Consider the following 20,480-nt stretch of genomic DNA (forward strand, 5'->3'; position numbering starts at 1 on the left):
TATCATGCTAATTTTGTAAGGTTCCTAAAAGGCATTTGGATTTTATTTGGCGTGCAGGAGCCATTGCAGGATTTCAAATATGGATCTAACATGATTAAGATTTAAATAATAAAAATACTTTGATATTTATGGTATTAGTGGATGAATTGGAATTTACAGTTTACATGGGGGGCAGAGTGGATAGTAGTTAAACGTGGCTAACTGGCTCCAGAATCCTACCAGTTGAATTCAGATCCTGGTGCTTTCACATAGCAGTTGTGTGTGTCATTGAGCAAGTTGCTTAACTCGTTTGTACCTCAGTTTCCTTCCTCATTAATAAAATGGAGATAACTATTACATTCATCTCAAAAGGTATTATGAAAGTTAAATGAGACAAATCCATTTAAAACTGATAAAGCCTGATATGTAATCATCATTCGGTATTTAACAGCAACTGCTGCCCCCGTCACCACTCTGGTTTTACCACACTATTACCACAAGAACCAGGGAACTACTAACTGCTCTTATCATCCCTTTGAAATGACATCTGAACAAGCTTAATGTAGTGTTAGATAAAATGCTTTTGTGTTCCATTTTAATAATGTGGCTTTTAAAACTTTAGTATCACACAAGATAATCTTTGGAATGTCTAAGTTTATTAAAATAGGAAGGTAAGCTCTTTCCTTTAATAAACTAATGTACATTTTAGAAAACTAAGAAAATTAGGGGATAAAAGACTTGTAGTGTCGTTACCCATGTGTTAAATACTGTTAACTCTTTTTATATTTCCTCCTTTTGGTCAGTAACTGCCATACTGTTAGACACATTGCTTTATTTTTAATGATTTAATACAAATTTTTTTGGCTAAAATAATTGAATTTTAACAATGTTGCCAGGAATTATTGTAATTATAGATTATTGTCACCTTATTTTTATAAATTGGTTGTAAAAGTAACAAAAATTGGCATTATAGAAAGTCAGTTGAGCTAAGGTGTGTATTTTATTTCCATGTAGAAGTTTATTTTTTTATTGAAATGTAATTGACATACAACATTGTAAATTTGAGACATACAGCCTGTTGATTTGATATACTTATATATTGCAATATGATTATCACCATTACCTTAGCTAACACCTCCATCATGTCACATAATTATCATTCTTTTTTCGTGGTGAGAACATATAAGGTCTAGTCTTTTAACAACTTTCAAGTATGTAATACAGTATTGTTAACTATAATCACCATGCTGTGCATTAGATCCCAGAATCTTTGTTCAGCATTTCCCCAATTCCTCAGCCTCTAGCCCCGGGTAGTCACCATTCTACTCTTTGTGTCTATGAGTTTGTTTTATATTCCACATATATGTACTATCATAAAGTATTGGTCTTTGTCTGTCTGACTTTCACTTAGCATAATGCCTTCAAGATCTATCCATTTTGTCTCAAATGGCAGATTTCCTTCTTTTTTTAGGGCTGAATAATAAGTGTGTGTATGTATACCATATCTTCTTTATCCATTCATCTGATGCTGAAGTTGTTTCCATATCTTGCCTGTTGTGAATAGTGCTGCAATAAACATGGAATGCACTTATTTATTTATTTTTTTTAAGAGAGGGAGGGATGGGAAGGGGCACAGGAAGAGGGAGAGAGACTCAGGCTCCACACCCAGCGTGGAGCTCCACGAGGGGCTAATCTCACGACTCGAAGATTATGACCTGAGCTGCAATCCAGAGTTGGATGTTTAACTGACTGAGCCACCAGGCCCCCAGAGTGCACTTATCTTTTTGATATCTTGTTTTCATTTCCTTTGGATATATACCCAGATGTGGGATTGCTGAGTCATAGAGCCCAGCTGAATGTAAGCCTTGTATTATTTTTTAAAAAATAAAGTTTCCACGCAACGTGGAACTCAGACTCACGATCAAGAATCAGATGTTCCACTGACTGAGCCAGCTAGGCACTCCAAGCTTTTTATTATTTTGAGAGATTACCTTGGATTGAATTTTATAAAAATTTATAAAATACCTAGGATTGAATATATTTCATCATTTCCTTAATTCTTCCTGGGCTCCCCTTTTACTAATATCTTCAGAATTTTTTTTTTTTTAAGATTTTATTTATTTATTTGACAGAGAGAGACACAGCGAGAGAGGGAACACAAGTAGGGGGAGTGAGAAAGGGAGAAGCACGCTTCCTGGGGAGCAGGGAGCCCGACGCAGGGCTCAATCCCAGTACCCTGGGATCACGACCTGAGCCGAAGGCAGACGCTTAACGACTGAGCCACCCCGGCACCCCAATATCTTCAGAATGTTTTATAAGAAAGGTCATTGTTGGGGCACCTGGGTGGCTCAGGCGGTTGGTCTGCCTTCAGCTCAGGTCATGATCTTGGGGTCCTGGGATCTAGCTAAGCGTTCAGCCCTGTGTTCAGCAGGGAGTCTGTTTGTCCCTCTCCCTCTACTACTCCCCCTGCTCGTGCTCACTTTCACTTTTTCTCAAATAAATAAAATCTTTTTTTTTTTAACTGATTCTTTTTTTTTTTTTTTTTAAAGATTTTATTTATTTATTTGACAGAGACACAGCGAGAGAGGGAACACAAGCAGGGAGAGTGGGAGAGGGAGAAGCAGGCTTCCTGCATAGCAGGGAGCCTGATATGGGGCTCGATCCCAGGACTCTGGGCTCATGACCTGAGCCGAAGGCAGACGCTTAACGATTGAGCCACCCAGGCGCCCTAAACTCATTCTTAACTTTCACTAATAATATCACTCTCCTTTAGACAGATCTCACAGTAAGCCTCACCAAATACTTATGAAATGCTGACTACAGCTGCTTCTGCTGCATTTTGTTTTTAAAAATATGTTAATTAGGTCCAGTCTTTTTTCTGTATTGACTTTCTAAACATGGAATAGATTTATTTATCTGTTGTAAAATTTAAAATATATTTGAAGTTACTTTTCTGTGGCATTATAAACACAACTGAACAACTGGCCTCTTGGAGCTAGTTATCAAGGCTTAAATATTGGAAATGTGGCAGAATTACAAAGAATAATTGAGATAAACTTAGTTTAGTAAATGTTTATTGAGTGATCATTGTGTTCAAGGTCTTGTGTCAGATAATATGGAAAAATGATGGTGGATACTGTGATTCTTGTCTTAAAGAGTTCTTACTTTACCAGGCAAGATGGTAATACATTGTTTTAAGTACATATTGGAAAATGAGTAGGACACATTAATGACTATATAAATTAGTACAAATATATGTAATTAAATAGTAAGTAACATTTATTGGTAGAGTTATCATGGGTTCTCATTAGGCAGAAGTACATGGAGTAGTGGAGCATATAATTGTTCATCAGAGAAGTAAGAGGACTAGATGAATTTTCAGCCAACAAATGCAGATGGGCAGAAGGTTTGGACTCTACCTTTGTGGAAGTAGGGATAAATGAACATATTCCAGTTAAGTCCTTTAAACTTGATGATGAGAGTACTGCTCCACAGTGTAATAAGGTATGAAATGCATATAAGAATTGACCACACATGATCAGAGGAGTGGACTATGGGGAAACTGGTTTATAGAACATTTTCTTCACTTGATGAGCACTTACTATGCACCAGACACTATTCTAAGCACTTTACTTGCATTAACTTATTTAATCCTTATAGCAAAGGTATGTGGTAAGTATAATTATGCCCCCTTTATTAGTTGGGAAAACAGATGCAGAGATGAAAAATCTTGCTCAACTTCATCTAGCAAGTAAGTGTAAAGGTTGGATTTGAACTCAGGTGGATGTTTAACATTTATTGAGTGATAATTGTGTGCCGGACACCATCCTAGGTGCTATACATGCATTGCACTGTTTAATCCTTAGGGCAACTTTCATTTACAATTAAGGAAATGGGCTCAGAGAATTTGGATAATTTGAATACAGGTCTGTCTATCTTCACAACTCATGTGAAGTACTACATTTTACTGTGTGGGAAGCTGCCTTTTTTTGTTGTTGTTGAAAGATCAGGACTCTTGATCATTTCATGAAAGCTATGGATCTACTTTGCAGAACAGTGAACATATAAACATGCATGTTTTTATTGCAGTTTTAAGAGAGTCCAAGGATCCTTTGAATGTAGCGAAAGGACCCTCCCTTACAAGATTCCTTGCTCTAGTCTAGATTATGTTTCCTTTGCAAGGGTGCTCTGTTGCACTCTGGTCCTGATTCTTAGTATAGGGAAGTAGCCCAGTTGTTACTTTATACATTGTATGTTGTTTTTTTTTTTTTTTTTTTTAAGATTTTATTTATTTATTTGACAGAGAGAGAGACAGCGAGAGAGGGAACATAAGCAGGGGGAGTGGGAAAGGGAGAAGCAGGCTTCCTGCCGAGCAGGGAGCCCGATGCGGGGCTCGATCCCAGGACCCTGAGACCATGACCTGAGCCGAAGGCAGTTGCCCAAAAGACTGAGCCACCCAGGCGCCCCTATACATTGTATGTTAAATGGACCTGCCTTATTAAGATTTTACCTATCCTCCATCTTGAAGTACCTTTCTTTTAGGTTTTATATATGTGGAGCTTATTTATATCCTGGTTTTTAAAAAATCTAGGTCTGTTTTTCTGCCTGTCCGTGGTATCTGCTGAGTAATGACTTTTATGAAATTAGTATTTCTTATTAATACTTAATGTGGATTTGCTCATTAAATGTTAAATCACATACCTAATTAAAATATTATTTAATATGTATTTACCTCATTTTTCTCCTTCGAAAGAGGATTAACCTTAAAGATATAAAAGTTGTTCTGTTGTTAAGGGTCAGTTATAAATTGCTTTTGAATTTCTCAGATAAGAAAATTGTAGAAACAATACTCAAGACCTTTAATGTCAGAGAACTTTGAAAATGTTTCGTTAAACTCTCGGATATTCCCTACGGGTCCATTTATAAGGTATTATATATACCGTTGTTAAAAACAAAACAACTGATAGGGACCAATTTAAAATAAAATGAGTCCTAGGAAATTGGACTGTCATAAGTAATTGTGTAGTTAATGGAGTTGTAATTATTTCAAGGAAAAAGAAAAAAAAACATGCATTTATTATTGCTGTGAAGTTGGTGGCATGAATAACGAGGTCATTTTTTACTGCAAGCTTTGATAGATACGGAAATGTTTAACTTCCATCTCATACAGTATCCCTTTTTCTTTTAAAAGCACATTCTGGCTGTCAGGAATCCTGTAGGCAAGAGATGGTGAAGGATTAGCATCTTTGTCCATTGTCTTACTCTGTGCTTGTTTAATTGCCATATAGCGTGCAGAGTGTTCAGTAGAAGGGTGTTTAAGTTCTTTAATTGTTATACATCCCAAAGAACCTTTGATTGTGTTGGAAATTTTAAGATTTGTAAAATCAGCAGTATATTTTTAGTCTTTATTTGTTCAATAAGCATTTGTTTAGTAACTTTTCAGAAAATTCAGAAAAATTAGCATGTGTGAAATATTTATTTCAAATCTTTTTAAAGATTTATTTATTTGAGAGAAAGTGCGCGTGGGTGCCCGTGCACGAGTGAGGGGAGGTGTAGAGGGAGAGCATCTCAAGCAGACTTTCCACCAAGGGCAGAGCCTGACGTGGGCCTGGATCCCACAACCCATGAGATCATGACTTGAGCCGAAACCAAGAGTGGGATGCTCAACCAACTTAGCCATCAGGCGCCCCTTTATTTCACACTTTTAAAGGCCAATTCAGAGAGTTTTCTCTTAATGAAGACATCAAAAAGAAAAGGAAAGAGCTATAACAGTTAAATGTATGACTAAAAGATTATTAGACTAATTGATAGTCAGGTGGGTTGGCTGGGAAGCTTTCTGGAAGAGGTCTTGATGCCAAAGTCTTTCTGAATGTTGGCTAAACATATTATCACAAATACTAAGTATTCTTCAGAAGAAGATAATAAATTACATCACAGAAAAAGGGTTTGGGGGCAGCTAACTTTCTTCATGCTTATGTTTGGGCTAGGTTCTAGGGGAGAACAAGTAATAAGAGAGAGGGTTCACTTATTTTCTGTACTGTGATGATCTTTGACTCATCTTCTCTATGGGATCATGTATCACATGTCACACGTGCCTTGGGCCTGTTTCAGAGCAACTTCATAGTGATTTTGATAATGTAATTGAATTTATGCTTATATATATAGTTGAATACCAAGTTCTAAATGCTAATACCTTGGAATTAAAAACAAATTGATTTATCTTGGTAAGGTATATAAATGGTTCACTAGCAACTGAAAGATCAGCAAAAAGAAAGCAAACCAGAATTTAAAAGAAATTAAGTTGTAAAATGAAAAATGACTAGTACCATTGCAGTTGTTAAATATAGACAGTAATCTCTCAACTGACAAGCAACCTTGTCCAGGGTGGAAAGCTAAGAGTTACTAGTTTTTATGTGTGAAGTTAATTTTACTAAATGGTTGGATTATCTATTCATAGAATAGATTCTCCTTACCATTCTCTGTAATTTTTTCCCAAGACAGCTATCCCTAATTTGATTAAGGTTTTACTACTGACTTGGGAAAAGACCTTGGAATCTTTTTTTTTCTTTTTCCTTTTAATTTCAGTATAGTTAACATACAGTGTTGTATTAGCTTCAGGTATACAATATAGTGATTCAACAATTCCCTACTCTGCCGCCCTCTTCCCTCCCAAAAGCAGAACCTTGGAATCTTAAGACAGTTCTCCAGGCTACTGTTAGCAATGAAAGAAATAAAAAATTCATTTGCTATCTTAGCCTACTCCCTTTGTGTATTTTAAGGCAGCTCTGGCCACCTGAGTTGTTCTGGTATCTATGAGTTGATATGCTAAATCAATTTTACTGTCAAAAGAGCCAAATTATAAATAGTGAGATTTGGTGTAATTAATAATACAGTATTTATACTTAATTGTCTGAGTGGCCACTTGTCTGCAGGCACTGTCATAAGTGCTTGTTACATCCTGTCCCTTTCCATAAGTACTACAAGGACGCAAACAGATAATGAGAATCACCGTGATGATTGATTGCTCTGAGTGGTGACATGGGCAGAGAGGATAAAGTGAACCTTGTTTTCCTCGGCTACATCATTGGCTTAAGTAGGATTTCATAGGTCAGTCTGGAAACCTTATTAACCAACCAAGTTCCAAATGGCAGATTTTGTTCACTATAAAATTAATGTGTGCCTGCTTGAAAAAACTGAAACTCAGAGAAAAGTATAAGAGGGGAAGAAAATGACCTATGTTCTTACCACAAAAAGGGGGTCACGCCACTCATTTTGACATGTTTCTTGTAGTGGTTTGTTGTACACTTAAAAAAAATACTTTGAAATTAGTGTACCATAATTTCATATCCCTCTTTCTTGCCCTAAAATTATAAACAACTTCTCATTAACAAAAGTGTCTTTCCAAATATATATTTTAAGGGTGTAATTACCCATTCCCCAAGGGATAATATATTTTTCACTGTTATAAATATCATGTTTAAATAATATTTAAACAGCTGACTCCTGGCTTTAATTTTCTTCTGACCAAATAATGCCAATTTAGAAAAACACCAGAAAATAAAAGTGTAAGAGAATGAAAGTCCACCATTATCTTATTTCCCAGAGAAATACCTATATAGGGTGAGAATTTTTCTAAATGTTTTTATTTTTATACACATATATAAAATAGACATAAAAATTGAAAATACAGACATAACTTTAAAAACCTTATGTTTATACTTAATATGTATTGCTTGTAAATTACATTTTTTGTCTTTGCATGTCATGCATATCTTATGTCATTATAGAATTATACACATAGAATTACACATCATAACTCCTGTGATATTTTTAGTACCTTAGCTTCTTAATGGCTTGTATCATTAAGTAGAAAACTACATCATGAGATTTTTGGTTGTATTGAGAAGAAAGCAGTTTTAGGGGTGAAGATGTTTATAAATAACAGTGTTCCTTTTTGTACTTTGATGTATATAACTAATCCTCTATTGATAAGCATTTCGGAGATTTTTGTATTTTTTTTATAAATAATACTGTGATGAACATCCTTATCCTTGTCTACTGACCTTTATTATCTTGGTGATTTCTTTATAATAATTCTTTTTTTTTTAAAGATTTTATTTATTTATTTATTTGAGAGCGAGAGACTACAGGCAGGGGGAGTGGCAGAGGGAGAGGGAAAAGCAGACTCCTTGCTGAGCAGGGAGCCTGATGTGGGGCTCAATCGCAGGACCCTGAGACATGACCTGAGCCGAAGGCAGATGCTTAACCAACTGAGCCACCCAGGCGCCCCTTTATGATCATTCTTAACAGCTGGTTAACAATTATCCATCTATTTAACGAAAACAGAGAATGCATATGGTTTTTAAAAAGCAAATAATAGGGGTGCTGGCTGGCAGAGCATGCAACTCTTAATCTTGGGGTTGTGAGTTCAAGCCCCACGTTGGGTGCAGAGATTACTTAAAAATAAAATCTTTAAAAAAGATAAAAATGCAAATAATATAGAAGGGTTTATAATGCAAAGAAACAGTCCACTGCTTACTCTTCACTCTCCAGTCTTGACCTTCAGGGGCAGTCCTGCTTAGCAATTTTTGCTTTTAGTTTTTCTGGCATTACTGCTGTATCTCTAAATAAAACAATTTTCTGTTAGTGTTTGATTTGTCATTACGCATTGACTCTGCTTTGATTACTGGTGTTTCATTTCTCTTACACTCCTCTCTTCTTTCCTCTGTTTGCTCTCAATATAGTTAGGTCACTCTTTTGGTCCCCATTTATTTATTTATTTATTTGGAGAGAAAGCATGAGCAGGGGGAGGAGGGGCAGGAAGGGGCAGAGGGAGAAGGACAGTGTGGAGCCCAATGCAGGGCTTGGTTTCATGACCCTGAGATCATGACCTGAACCAAAGTCAGTCACTTAACCCCACTGAGCCACCCAGGCACCCCAAAAGTCATGTTCTAAAATGAAACAGTTTTGTTTTTAAGTCTCGTTTCCTTCTTATCTGTTGCTTTTTGAACTCTTACTCTTTTTTGTATGATTTTTTCTTGTTTCACCTCTAAGAGAATTTCTTTTTTTTTTTAATTTTTTTTTTTTTTTTTTTTTTAGATTTTATTTATTTATCAGAGAGACAGAGGCAGGCAGAGGGAGAAGCAGGCCCCTTGCTGAGCAAGGAGCACGATGTGGGACTCGATCCCAGGACCCTGGGATCATGACCTGAGCCGAAGGCAGACGCTTAACTGACTGAGCCACCCAGGCGTCCCTCTAAGAGAATTTCTATTGTTTTGTTTTTAAGTCTCGTTTCCTTCTTATCTGTTGCTTTTTGAAGTCTTACTCTTTTTTGTCTGATTTTTTCTCGTTTCACCTCTTAAGAGAATTTCTGTTGTTAACTCCTATATTGAGGTAGAATGATAATCTCCATGGTATCTTTCCCGTGAGATTTGCAGGAGCTCTCCTGTGGCCTCTGAATAAAGTAGACTAAACTTTAGGGAAACCATTTCTGTTTCTAATCCAAATGTAGTTTTAGGTATGGTGTCAGTCTCTTCTCTTGGGATTTTCTCTTTTGTACTGTTTGAACCTGAATTAAGAGTACTGAAAATCTGGTTGTCAAATGTATGGGTGTCCCTTTTGGAACCAATGATCATTTCCTTAAAGAATCTTCATCGGAGGATATAGGAATTTATTTCATTATACAATCAGTGAATTAGTCCATTTTCCACTAACCAGTGATTCATTGTTGCATTTCCATTTTATTTGTTTTTGACAAGGATTTCATGATTTGCTCTTAGTTCTGCTGCACTTTTTGCTGATTTGTTTCTGTGACCATATCAGTGAAAAATATATAGTGAATTAAAGAGCTTTGTTACCTCATGCTATCCGTCTAGCTTATACAATTCCTTTGTGTGCTAACGTTGCTAAGAGAAACTGATCTAAAACTCATTTATTTCTTCTTAATTGAATATTTTTATATTCTAAAAATAGTCATTGATTGTGCACATATGTAATACAAACTCATATACTTATGCTTACAGATGCACTATATACCAGGTTAAATTGTGTATTTAAAAAATAATTTGTGGGGTGCCTGGGTGGCTCCGTTGGTTAAGAGTCCGACTCTTGGTTTCAGCTCAGGTCATGATCACAGGGTCCTGGGATTGAGCCCCATGTCTGGCTTCCTGCTCAGCGGAGAGTCTGCTTCTCCCTCTCCCTCTGCCCCTCCTCCCTTCTCGTTTGTGCTCCCTCTCTCTCTAATAAATAAATTTAAAAAAAATTTTTAGGGGACGCCTGGGTGGCTCAGTCGTTAAGCGTCTGCCTTCGGCTCAGGTCATGATCCCAGGGTCCTGGGATCGAGTCCCACATTGGGCTCCTTGCTCAATGAGGAGCCTGCTTCTCCCTCTCCCTCTGCTGCTCCCCCTGCTTGTGCTCTCTCTCTCTGACAAATAAATAAATAAATATCTTAAAAAAAAAATTTTTAGGATTATGCAGTTTTTCACAACCTGGCTATAAAATCAGGCTGCAGTTGTACCAGTCCCATTTCTCTCTATTTAACTCTCTCTCTCTCCTCTGCAGACCCTTTCCAAAGAGAACCCTTTTCCTGTTCGCAGAACATGTTTTGCCTTCTTACCTCTGTACCCATTAACTTTGTTTTTGATATCCTGTCTCTAATTCTTGGTCTGAACTGAAGCTTTTTACTTCTCAAGGTGCAACTCAGATGTCACCAAACCTTTCCAAAGTTTCAGACTGCTCAGCGGAGAGTCTGCTTCTCCCTCTCCCTCTGCCCCTCCTCCCTTCTCGTTTGTGCTCCCTCTCTCTCTGGTTACTTCTGGTTTTCAGCAATACTTTAAATATATATCAAATAGTAATTATCACATGATTTGTTTCTTTATTTACCTGTGACTTCCTTTCTGTTGGAGCTCCTTTCAGACATGGACGATTTTATCTCTGTAGCTTAATACAGTGCCTGACAGAGCATTGAAGCTTACTCTTGACTATAAGACAGAGGATGTAAAATTAGGGGTTGTATCAAATTGATTTGTATTATGATCTCTGCATGGTATCTCTTCTGTCCTTTATACTGTTTTAATATCAGCAGACCCAATACTTTTTAAAAATTTGTTTTCTAGCGGCGCCTGGGTGGCTCAGTCGTTGAGCGTCTGCCTCCGGCTTGGGTCATCATCCCAGGGTCCTGGGATCGAGCCCCGCATCGGGCTCCCTGCTCAGCGGGAAGCCTGCTTCTCCCTCTCCCACTCCCCCTTCTTGTGTTCCCTCTCTCGCTGTGTCTCTCTCTGTCAAATAAATAAATAAAATCTTTAAAAAAAAAATTTGTTTTCTATTTTACCTCAATTATAAACAAACAATACTGAACTAACCTAAAAAAAAAAAATCTATTGTTGTGTCTTCTCTTTCCCTGTGGTCCTAGGTCCTTATTGATCCTTATTGATCCTAGGACTGCAGAAATTGGCTTAGTCACCTTTGTAATTCTGAACTTTTTTTTTTTTTTTAAGACTTTATTTATTTTGAGTGAAAGCGAGAAAGAACATGAGCAGGGGGAGGGGCAGAGGGAGAGGGAGAAGCAGACTCCTTGCTGAGCAGGGAAGCCCGAGTCAGGGCTCGATTCCAGGACCCCGTGATCATGACCTAAACCGAAGGCAGACACTTAACTGACTGAGTCACTCAGGTGCCCCCTGAGACTCTGAATTTTTTTAAATTTTAGTTTATGACATTACTCATTTACTCTATGATAATGTTGGCTTTTTTTCTTTTAAAATTATAAGCAGAAAAATAAACCACATTGATTCCATAGAGAGAGTGACCACTTCTTGAGTATGCACTAATTAACACTGACCAGACTGGTCCAAAAATAACTTTTTGCTTTGATTTTTGCCCCCCTGGCTTATTAATTTCAAAACTTTTCATCTTTTCATTTGCCAGTTTTCATACTTAGCTTAGAGACTATCTGGAACTTTGATAATGAACCTACCCCTATATTTATCCTCCTTAGCCCTGACTCTTCTCTAGAGCTTAGATTCATATATTCAGCTGACTATGGATCACTTACAATGGGATATCTAATAGGCATCTGAAACTTTGTTTTTTTTTTTTCTTTACTGTTCTTCCTCTAATCCTTTCTATCCCACAGTAATGCCTTCTACCACCTACTGTTTTATGTCTATGGTAGAACTGCCCGTGATAGGGTCTGTTTGCTTGAGTATTTAAGTATTGCTTGAATCATACAAAATTGCCTTCTTTTAAAATGTCAAAAACATTTGAATTCCTGGAATTTTGTATGGTTCAGCCTCATAAGTGTAGCTAAGAATAGAGCAAAGAAGAAAGTCATTTACTCTCTCTCTCTTTTTTTTTTTTCTAGAGAGGGAGAGACAGAAGTGGGGAGGGGCAGAGGGAGAGGGAGAGAGGGAGAATCTTAAGCAGGCTCCATGCCCAGCACAGAGCCCTACAGGGGGCTCAGTCTCATGACCCTGAGATCATGACCTGAGCTGAGATCAAGAGTCGGATGCTTTACTGACTGAGCCACCCAGGCACCCCTCTCTTCTTTCTTGTTGGTAGGTGGGCATTGGTAGTGATAATGTCAGAGAGATTGGGAAAAATGTCATGATATTAAGGAAGGGTTTCTAGTATCCAGTATGGTATTCCTTTTTAGTTGAGTAGGCCAGCTTTTATGTATTTCCCAATATCTGTAATAAATACCTGTAAATAGTGGGAAACAAATGTTCTGAAGGAAACACTAGTATGATATGAACAATGAAGAGGGAAAACTACTTACCCATCCAGCTGCTAGAGGATCATAGTATTGAAAGTAACCAAGTAAGGAAAGCTTTGGAATCTTTCCAGTCTACCCCAAATTGAACCTGGTCATTTCCATGTGGGAGCTCTTGGGATGTTTTTAGATGACATCACTAAAGAAACTTAAAGTCAGTGATGGCTTCTCAGACATAAAGCATATGCTCTTTTTTACCTTTATATTAATCGTTTGTTGTTGAAAACATTAATATTACTTGATAGGAATTCTGGAGTTTTCTTTTGTAATCCTTTTAGTAAAGATGTAATTACTATGTATTTTTAAGCACTATGTTTTATTGCATATATCATGTATTAGGCATATTATATATGTGCAGTAAATAAAAACAATACTTTATATATGTGTGTGTATAACATTTAACAATATATCTGTATTCAGTCAGTGCTTATCTAGAATCCAGTCACAAGTCTATATGGGAGTGCTTCTTTAAAATAGAAAGTTTATATTTCATGATGATCATGAGGGTACCCCTAGAGCCAGATTCATACACTGGCTGACTGGGTACTTAATCTGTATATATGCTCTATTTGGCTTGTGTAGTGTTTTGGAAGTTGGGAAATTTTCATGTAAAAGTCCTTATTTTGGGTTTCTCTTGAAAACTTGGAAGATACAACATTATTATCTGGAATTCCTGAATGGCAGCACTTTGGCTACAGCTGAAGTGTCTGAGTATCTATTGTCCTTTGAAGGGTGGGCCTTTCTCCTCAGTTCTCCGTAGTTGCCACTCCCTATTGTTTATACCTGGCCGTTTTTCCTCCCCATATGTTTCCTGCATGGTATTTCCACTGATCTGGAGTTTATGAAAGAATGATCAGGGCGCCTGGGTGGCTCAGTTGGTTAGGTGACTGCCTTTGGCTCAGGTCATGATCCCAGAGTCCTGGGAGTCCCTCACTGCGCTCCTGCTCATCAGGGAGTCTGCTTCTCCCTCTGACCCTACCCCTCTCATGCTCTCTCTCTCAAATAAAATCTCTCTTTTTTTTTTTTTTTTTTAAAGATTGTATTTATTTGACAGAGAGAGACACAGCGAGAGAGGGAACACAAGCAGGGGGAGTGGGAGAGGGAGAAGCAGGCTTCCCACGGAGCAGGGAGCCCGATGTGGGGCTCGATCCCAGGACCCTGGAATCATGACCTGAGCCGAAGGCAGACGCCTAATGACTGAGCCACCCAGGTGCCCCAGTAAATAAAATCTTTAAAAAAAAGAATGATCATGTTCAGGAAATGTAAATGTTTTCTATATTTTAATTATTATTTGAAAATTGTAGTTTATGTTTGATAGCTCTTAATTGGCCAGAAAGTTTTATCAAATCAGGTGATTTAGCGCTAAAAAGAGTTTATAAACCTGACTAATGTTAGTTTGCATTATCTTTATGGTTTACCTTTATATTTTCAAAAGATCCTTTAATTTATATTGGTCAGCAATCACCAAATATCGATTTTTTATAGGAAATTCTTTTAAAGTGGAAATCTTTTTTTTTCTTAAAGATTTTATTTATTTATTCATGAGAGACAGAGAGAGAGAGATGCAGAGGGAGAAGCAGGCTCCCAAGGAGCAGGGAGCCCGATGCGGAACTCGATCCCAGGACCCTGGGATCATGACCTGAGCCGAAGGCAGACGCTTAACGATCTGAGCCACCCAGGCGCCCAAAGTAGAAATCCTGAATGAAAATTCACTAGTGAGCTGAAGTTTTCTCTAAGTTACAGTTTTAGAGGTTCTCTCTCATGCCAATATTTTTTTTCATATCCTTTCTTCTCTGTAACGACACTGTAACTTACACTAATGTGACTAATATTTTACTCTAGCTATTGGGTAGTTTGCTTGTTTTTGTCTTTAATCTTTTTTAGGGAGTAGAAGGGATTAAAACGTACATGTGTAAAAGTGCAGAAAACTAAAAGACTTGAACAAATCATTTTAAGGCAGAAATTGTGAATCACCTCCCATGTAGAAAAAATAAAATAGTGTCTGGTCTTTCCTGTTCACAACTCCCTCTATTCTCAAAGTAATGTATCTGCCTTTGAAAAAAAAGCTCCCTGCTTTTATCGACAGTTTTGCCATCCATGTATGTATTTCTAAACTAATTTAGTCAAGTGCTTTCTTCTTTGGAACTTTTTGGGAATCATACTGTGTATATTTTTTATGGTTTATGAGAGTTGTTTAAGTTACGGTATGTTGCTCTAGTTTCTCATTGAATTTCTGTATAGAAAAATATTGCATTATTGATCCATCCTCCTGTTAATGAACAGGTGTGTTATTTCTAGTTTTTGCTTTCTAGAAAAGAGCAATACAACTATGAACATTTTTGTACATGTACCTTGGTGCACATTTTTCTGTTTCTCACAGATGTATAGCTAAGAGTGGAGCAGCTGGATCATAGGTATGCCTGTTTTCATGGCTAGTAGTAGGTAATACCACATTCTTTCCCAAAATGGTTGTACAAATTTACATTCGCACCAGCAAATGAGTGAGAATCTGCCCATTATTGCCAAGGCAAAAATATAATACCTTTAAAAAATACAAAAGTTTATTGGGCATATTATCTTTTAAGCTTAAATACAGTGTACCAGTGTACTTCAAGAAATTGTTGATTAATTTTGCTTCGGATTAATATTATGTGAAAGACAATAATCTTTTTAACTTTGGAATTGGTTAAGTAGTTGTCACAGTCAGCTATTTTATACCTCTCTTCCTTGCTTCCATAATTGAGATGGTAATATGTTTGAAATAATGGGGAAACATGTTTTTTTCTTTATATGAAAACTTCTTGCCTCTACCTTTGAGGTACATGGATTTTAACAGTATGATCTGAAATGGAATAATTTAGCCAGAGAGAAGAAACTAGTCAGAGATTAAAAGTTTCAATAATCATTTATTTAGGAATGTTTTGAAAGAAGTATTCAAAGTTTTGTGTAACTTCGATTTTTATCCCCAACAACTTCATTAGTCCTGTGCCATTTCCTTGGGTTAGGCTTGTGTTAACTACTTACATTTTGTATAATTTCTAATTGAAGCTGGTATACCTTTTTCCCTGGCAAAGATACTAAGCTCTATAATACACTAAAAGCAAACGTGTAGTGTGGTATGCATTGTGACACTTGTAATAGGCATCTTTTTTTATTAAATAGAGCACAGTTGTAGATCAAAAATTTATTGCATGTAGCAGCTTATTTCTAGGGAAAAATTTTTCTTTTAAAGATTTTTATTTATTTTACACAGAGAGAGAGAGAGCACAAGCAGATGGAGTAGCAGGGTGGAGAGGGAGAAGCAGGCCGCCTGCTGAGCAGGGAGCCTGATGCAGGGCTGGATCCCAGGACCGTGGGATCATGACCTGAGCCGAAAGCAGATGCTTAATCGACTGAGCCACCTAGACGCCCCTAGGAAAAGTTTAGAATGATAAGATTTTTGTGGTTCTCCTATTACTTTTTTTTGTTTTTTGAAGGTTTCTCTTAGAAGCAAATCACTGAAGGAAGCAGCATTGGTTTCATTTTTTTTCTGGTGGGGGGAGTGGGGGTAATTTGTCATCTTCCAAAATTCAGTCATGTGTCCTTTTTACCTCCTTGTTGTATATAATGCCTGCCTATGTGAACATTTTTATTTCCTTAAGAGGTTCCTCTGAGGGGGCCCTTCGGTAGGCCACGGGCCCTGGAGGATTTCAGGCTGTGGCCTTAGATAGTTCCTGTGCTCTCTGGCCACATGGGCCACCTGGTCACCTGGCCCTGCTCTTTCCGTCTTCCCCTCCCCACGGACCTCAGCTCCCATCCCTGGCAGAGGGATGCCAGCATTGCACACCAGCCACTACCCCTCTCCTATTATTTGATACAGATTTATTTTCTTTGGCTTGTTTTCATTAGTAGAAACCCCCGATTTTGGGAGGGAGTGCCCTACTAAAATATACAATACCGAAGGATTTCTGCAGTTTGGCATAGCCATTTGGGAATGGCAAAGTTTGCACACCTCAGGGATATTTGCCTGTGCAGGTTGTTTTTCATTAGTGCTTGCTTTAAGGAAATTTTTAATATGGTCATAGCACAATTCTTTGGCTTTGGGAAAATGCCGTATCTCTTTCTCAAACATTTGTATTTTATTGGCTGATACAATACTCTTAAAAAGTACATGCAAGCAGTTTTCAGGGAAAAATGAATCAGATGAATACTAACCTTTATCTGAAATCATTCATGTGGGTTTTTTTTTCCCATTTTGTCAGTATATAGAAGAATCTCTTTACAATTCTAAAGAATATATTTTTTCTTTTTTATTCTGATTATTTTACGTATTCATTTCTATTTATAACAGTCCACATCTCTATATATTTTTATGTCTTTAGTCCACTTGTTACTTTATTTTCCCATTATTTGCTATTTCTACCTTTTTTGCTATCATATGTAGTGCTGCTGGATAGATCTTTGAAGTTCGTAATTTTTGAGGTGAGATTATATCTTTAGGATATGTACCCCAAACTGGAATCACTTTTTGGGTATGGTTTTAACACAGTTGTGACACACTGCTCTGTAGTTTTGGAGACAAGGTATAGTTACAATACCTACCTATATCCTGTTTCTTAGACACCTGCCAGTAGGGTCACTTTTTAAAAAATTTTTGTGTGTGTGTGTTTTTTTTTAATTTTACTTTTGTTATTAATGACATGCATGAAGTAATATATTTTACTATTTATTCCTTTTTTTTTTTTTAAAGATTTTATTTATTTATTTGTTAGCAAGAGAGCACAAGCAGAGGGAAGGGCGCAGAGGTAGAGGGAGAAGCAGGTTCCCCACTGAGCAAGGAGCCCGATGTGGGACTCGATCCCAGGACTCTGGGACCATGACCCAAGCTGAAGGCAGATGCTCAACTGACTGAGCCACCCAGGCGTCCCAATATTTGTTCTTAATAGCAATTTATTTTTTATGTTTTTCTGTATTATTAATGATTTATTATCCTCGGTAATAATCCTTGTTTTATCAGGATGAATTAGAGATTTGACCTAACATGGATTTGACCTAACATGGATTTTATATAGCTAACTTCTTTGCTCTCACTTTATTTCATTGTGTGAATTTCTTTTTTTTAATGTTAAAAAAAAATATCCATTTTGTTGTTTTACGTTAGCCATATATTAAAATAATTTATTATAAAACATGTGAAATAAGATACATTTATAAAACCTTGTCAAGGAGGGGCGCCTGGGTGACTCCGTTGTTAAGCATCTGCCTTCAGCTCAGGTCATCTTGGGATCGAGCCCTACATCGGGCTCCCTGCTCTGCGGGAGGCCTGCTTCTCCCTCTCCACTCCCCCTGCTTGTGTTCCCTCTCTCACTGTGTCTCTCTCTGTCAAATAAATAAATAAAATCTTTAAAAAACAAAACAAAACAAAATCTTGTCAAGGAGAAATTTGCCTGCAAGAACTCATGTCTAAGTTGGCAATTCCATTGGCAATTGTCTATTTTTTATAGTAGCAAATAAAAGGACATAGGAAATAAAAACAAACAAACACAAAAAACAAAAAAAAAGAAAAAACCAACCAAACAAAAATAACTCATTTCTAGTTATTGGTTTTCTAAAGTAGATGTTTAAATCGTAATCCAGTTCTTACCTTTTGAAAAATTTTCCTGAGATTTATAACTGCTATAGTATTTCACAGTAAACCTGTGGACATATAAATGTAATTTTCACTCAATATTGGAAGAAAAGTTTTTCAAGAAAATCATAGAACTATTTAAAAAAAGAAAAATACAATTACTTTAAGTCTTAAACTTTCGTTAGCGTCATTCATATCTATTCTAGCCTGTAAGCTTTTTGCCTCTAGTTAGTTCTCTGTGAATCCATTTAATTTGGCAACCTGTAGCTGAGCCTGTAGGTATTTAAAGCTGTTTTAGATAGACATCAGGGATTCTAAAGTTAGGTTAATGGGGAGTAGACTTTCTTCAGAGCTTCTGACTGAGTGAATTCCAGGAAAAGTTAGTATCATTTGGAAACCACTTTCCTTTCTATCTGGGGAGAGTTTTCAATTGTGAGAGAAATCAGGGGATCTGAGAACTTAGATGGAGAAAATATCTAATTGAATGTTATCATTTCTTTGAATTATGAATGTAGGCAACAACTGTCCCTAGTTCTTATTTTTTTCATACATTAGTGAAGAACACATATATTACTATATCACAAATTTAGCTTAGTATTTTTTTTATTATGTTAATCACCATACATTACATCATTAGTTTTTGATGTAGTGTTCCGTGATTCATTGTTTGCGTATAACACCCAGTGCTCCATGCAGAACGGTGATGGGTATCTTAGTATTTTAATATCTGTATTTCAATATAATTAGTTTTGTCATTATCCTATGTATTTTATGCATTTAAAAATATCCTAGGAGAGGTCTGTAGTTTCTACTAGATTGTAAAGGTTTCATGGCCCCCCTAAAATTTGAGAACCTCACCTTAAGGAGAATGGATTCTTTCTCATTTGATGACTGCAGAATTGCCCCCCATTCATGGGGGTTTGCCAAACTGTCAGTGCTAGTCTGGGTTAGATAGTGTTAGAGATGAGCTGGCTAGGGTTGATTGCTAGGCTTTAGGAGGGGGTCTGGGTAAACTGTTTTCATTTCCATCATAGGCTGATGGGCAATTTATTGCCAATGCTAAGTGGGAAAATGTAATTTTTGTTTACTTAAAAACATATGCTAATTATTTTTCTATACAAGTTCATGATTATTAAACTATATTAGAAAATAAAAATGAGAAAAAAAAATACCTGTAATGCTTTCTGTTAAGATCTTTGTGTATCTCCTTACAGATCTTTTTAATATGACACTTACACCTGTATGTGTATATGTGTGTGCATTTTATATATACTCATATATGTTAGACATAGAATGGAGGCAAAGATGTATGTATAGAAATACACACACATGTGACTATACATGTATATTTAGGTGTACTGTTTTATAAAATGAGATTATGCTCTGTAAGTTGCCCCATTTTGTTCAGGTTTATTGAGGTATAATTTACATAATGTAAAATTCTCCTTTTTAGTGTGCAGTTCTGTGAGTTTTGACAAACACCTAGAGACATGTAGTCCCCAGTACAGTCAAGATATAGAACAGTTACTTCACTCTGAAAACAACCTCGTGCCCCCTCTGTAGTTACTCTCTTTCTCTTGCAATCATTTGTTTCTTTTTTGTTTCTTGTACAAAATCATATAAGTGGCATTGTACAACATGTAGTTTTATGTTTAACTTCTTGCATTTAGCATAATTTTCCTTTAAGGGTTTTGGTTTTATTTAATTTTTTTTTATAAAGAATTTATTTATTTGAGAGAGAGAGAGAGAGTATGCACGGGGGGAGGAGAGGTGGAGGGACAAACAGACTCCAAACTGAGCATGGAGCCTGATGCAGTGTCCGATCCCAGGACTCTGAGATCATGACCTGAGCCAAAGTCAGATGCTTAACTGACTGAGCTACCCAGGTGCCCCTAATGTTTTTGGTTTTAGATTATGCTTCAAGAATCTTTTATCCTAACTGATGATAATAGTAATGTTTGTTGTTTTTTCTAATCATTCTATTGCTCCATTTTGAAATTTTAAGTCTTTAGTCGGTCTGGCACTTACTTTAGTGTAAATTGTGAGGTAGAGAATTCAATTTTAAAAATTAACCAATTCAGCAATATTTATTAAGATTGGGTTACTAGTATAAAACTCTTACTAAAT

General features: G+C 36.7%; 1 protein-coding gene across 6 annotated transcripts in view; it reads left to right on the forward strand.

Annotated features, from left to right (window-relative positions):
* Positions 1–20,480, forward strand: part of EIF4G3 (eukaryotic translation initiation factor 4 gamma 3) — a 332,624-nt gene that overhangs the window by 105,495 nt on the left and 206,649 nt on the right. The gene's annotated exons all lie outside the window — the stretch shown is intronic.

This window comes from Halichoerus grypus, chromosome 5, assembly GCF_964656455.1.
Source record: "Halichoerus grypus chromosome 5, mHalGry1.hap1.1, whole genome shotgun sequence".
In the NCBI taxonomy this organism is placed as follows: domain Eukaryota; kingdom Metazoa; phylum Chordata; class Mammalia; order Carnivora; family Phocidae; genus Halichoerus; species Halichoerus grypus.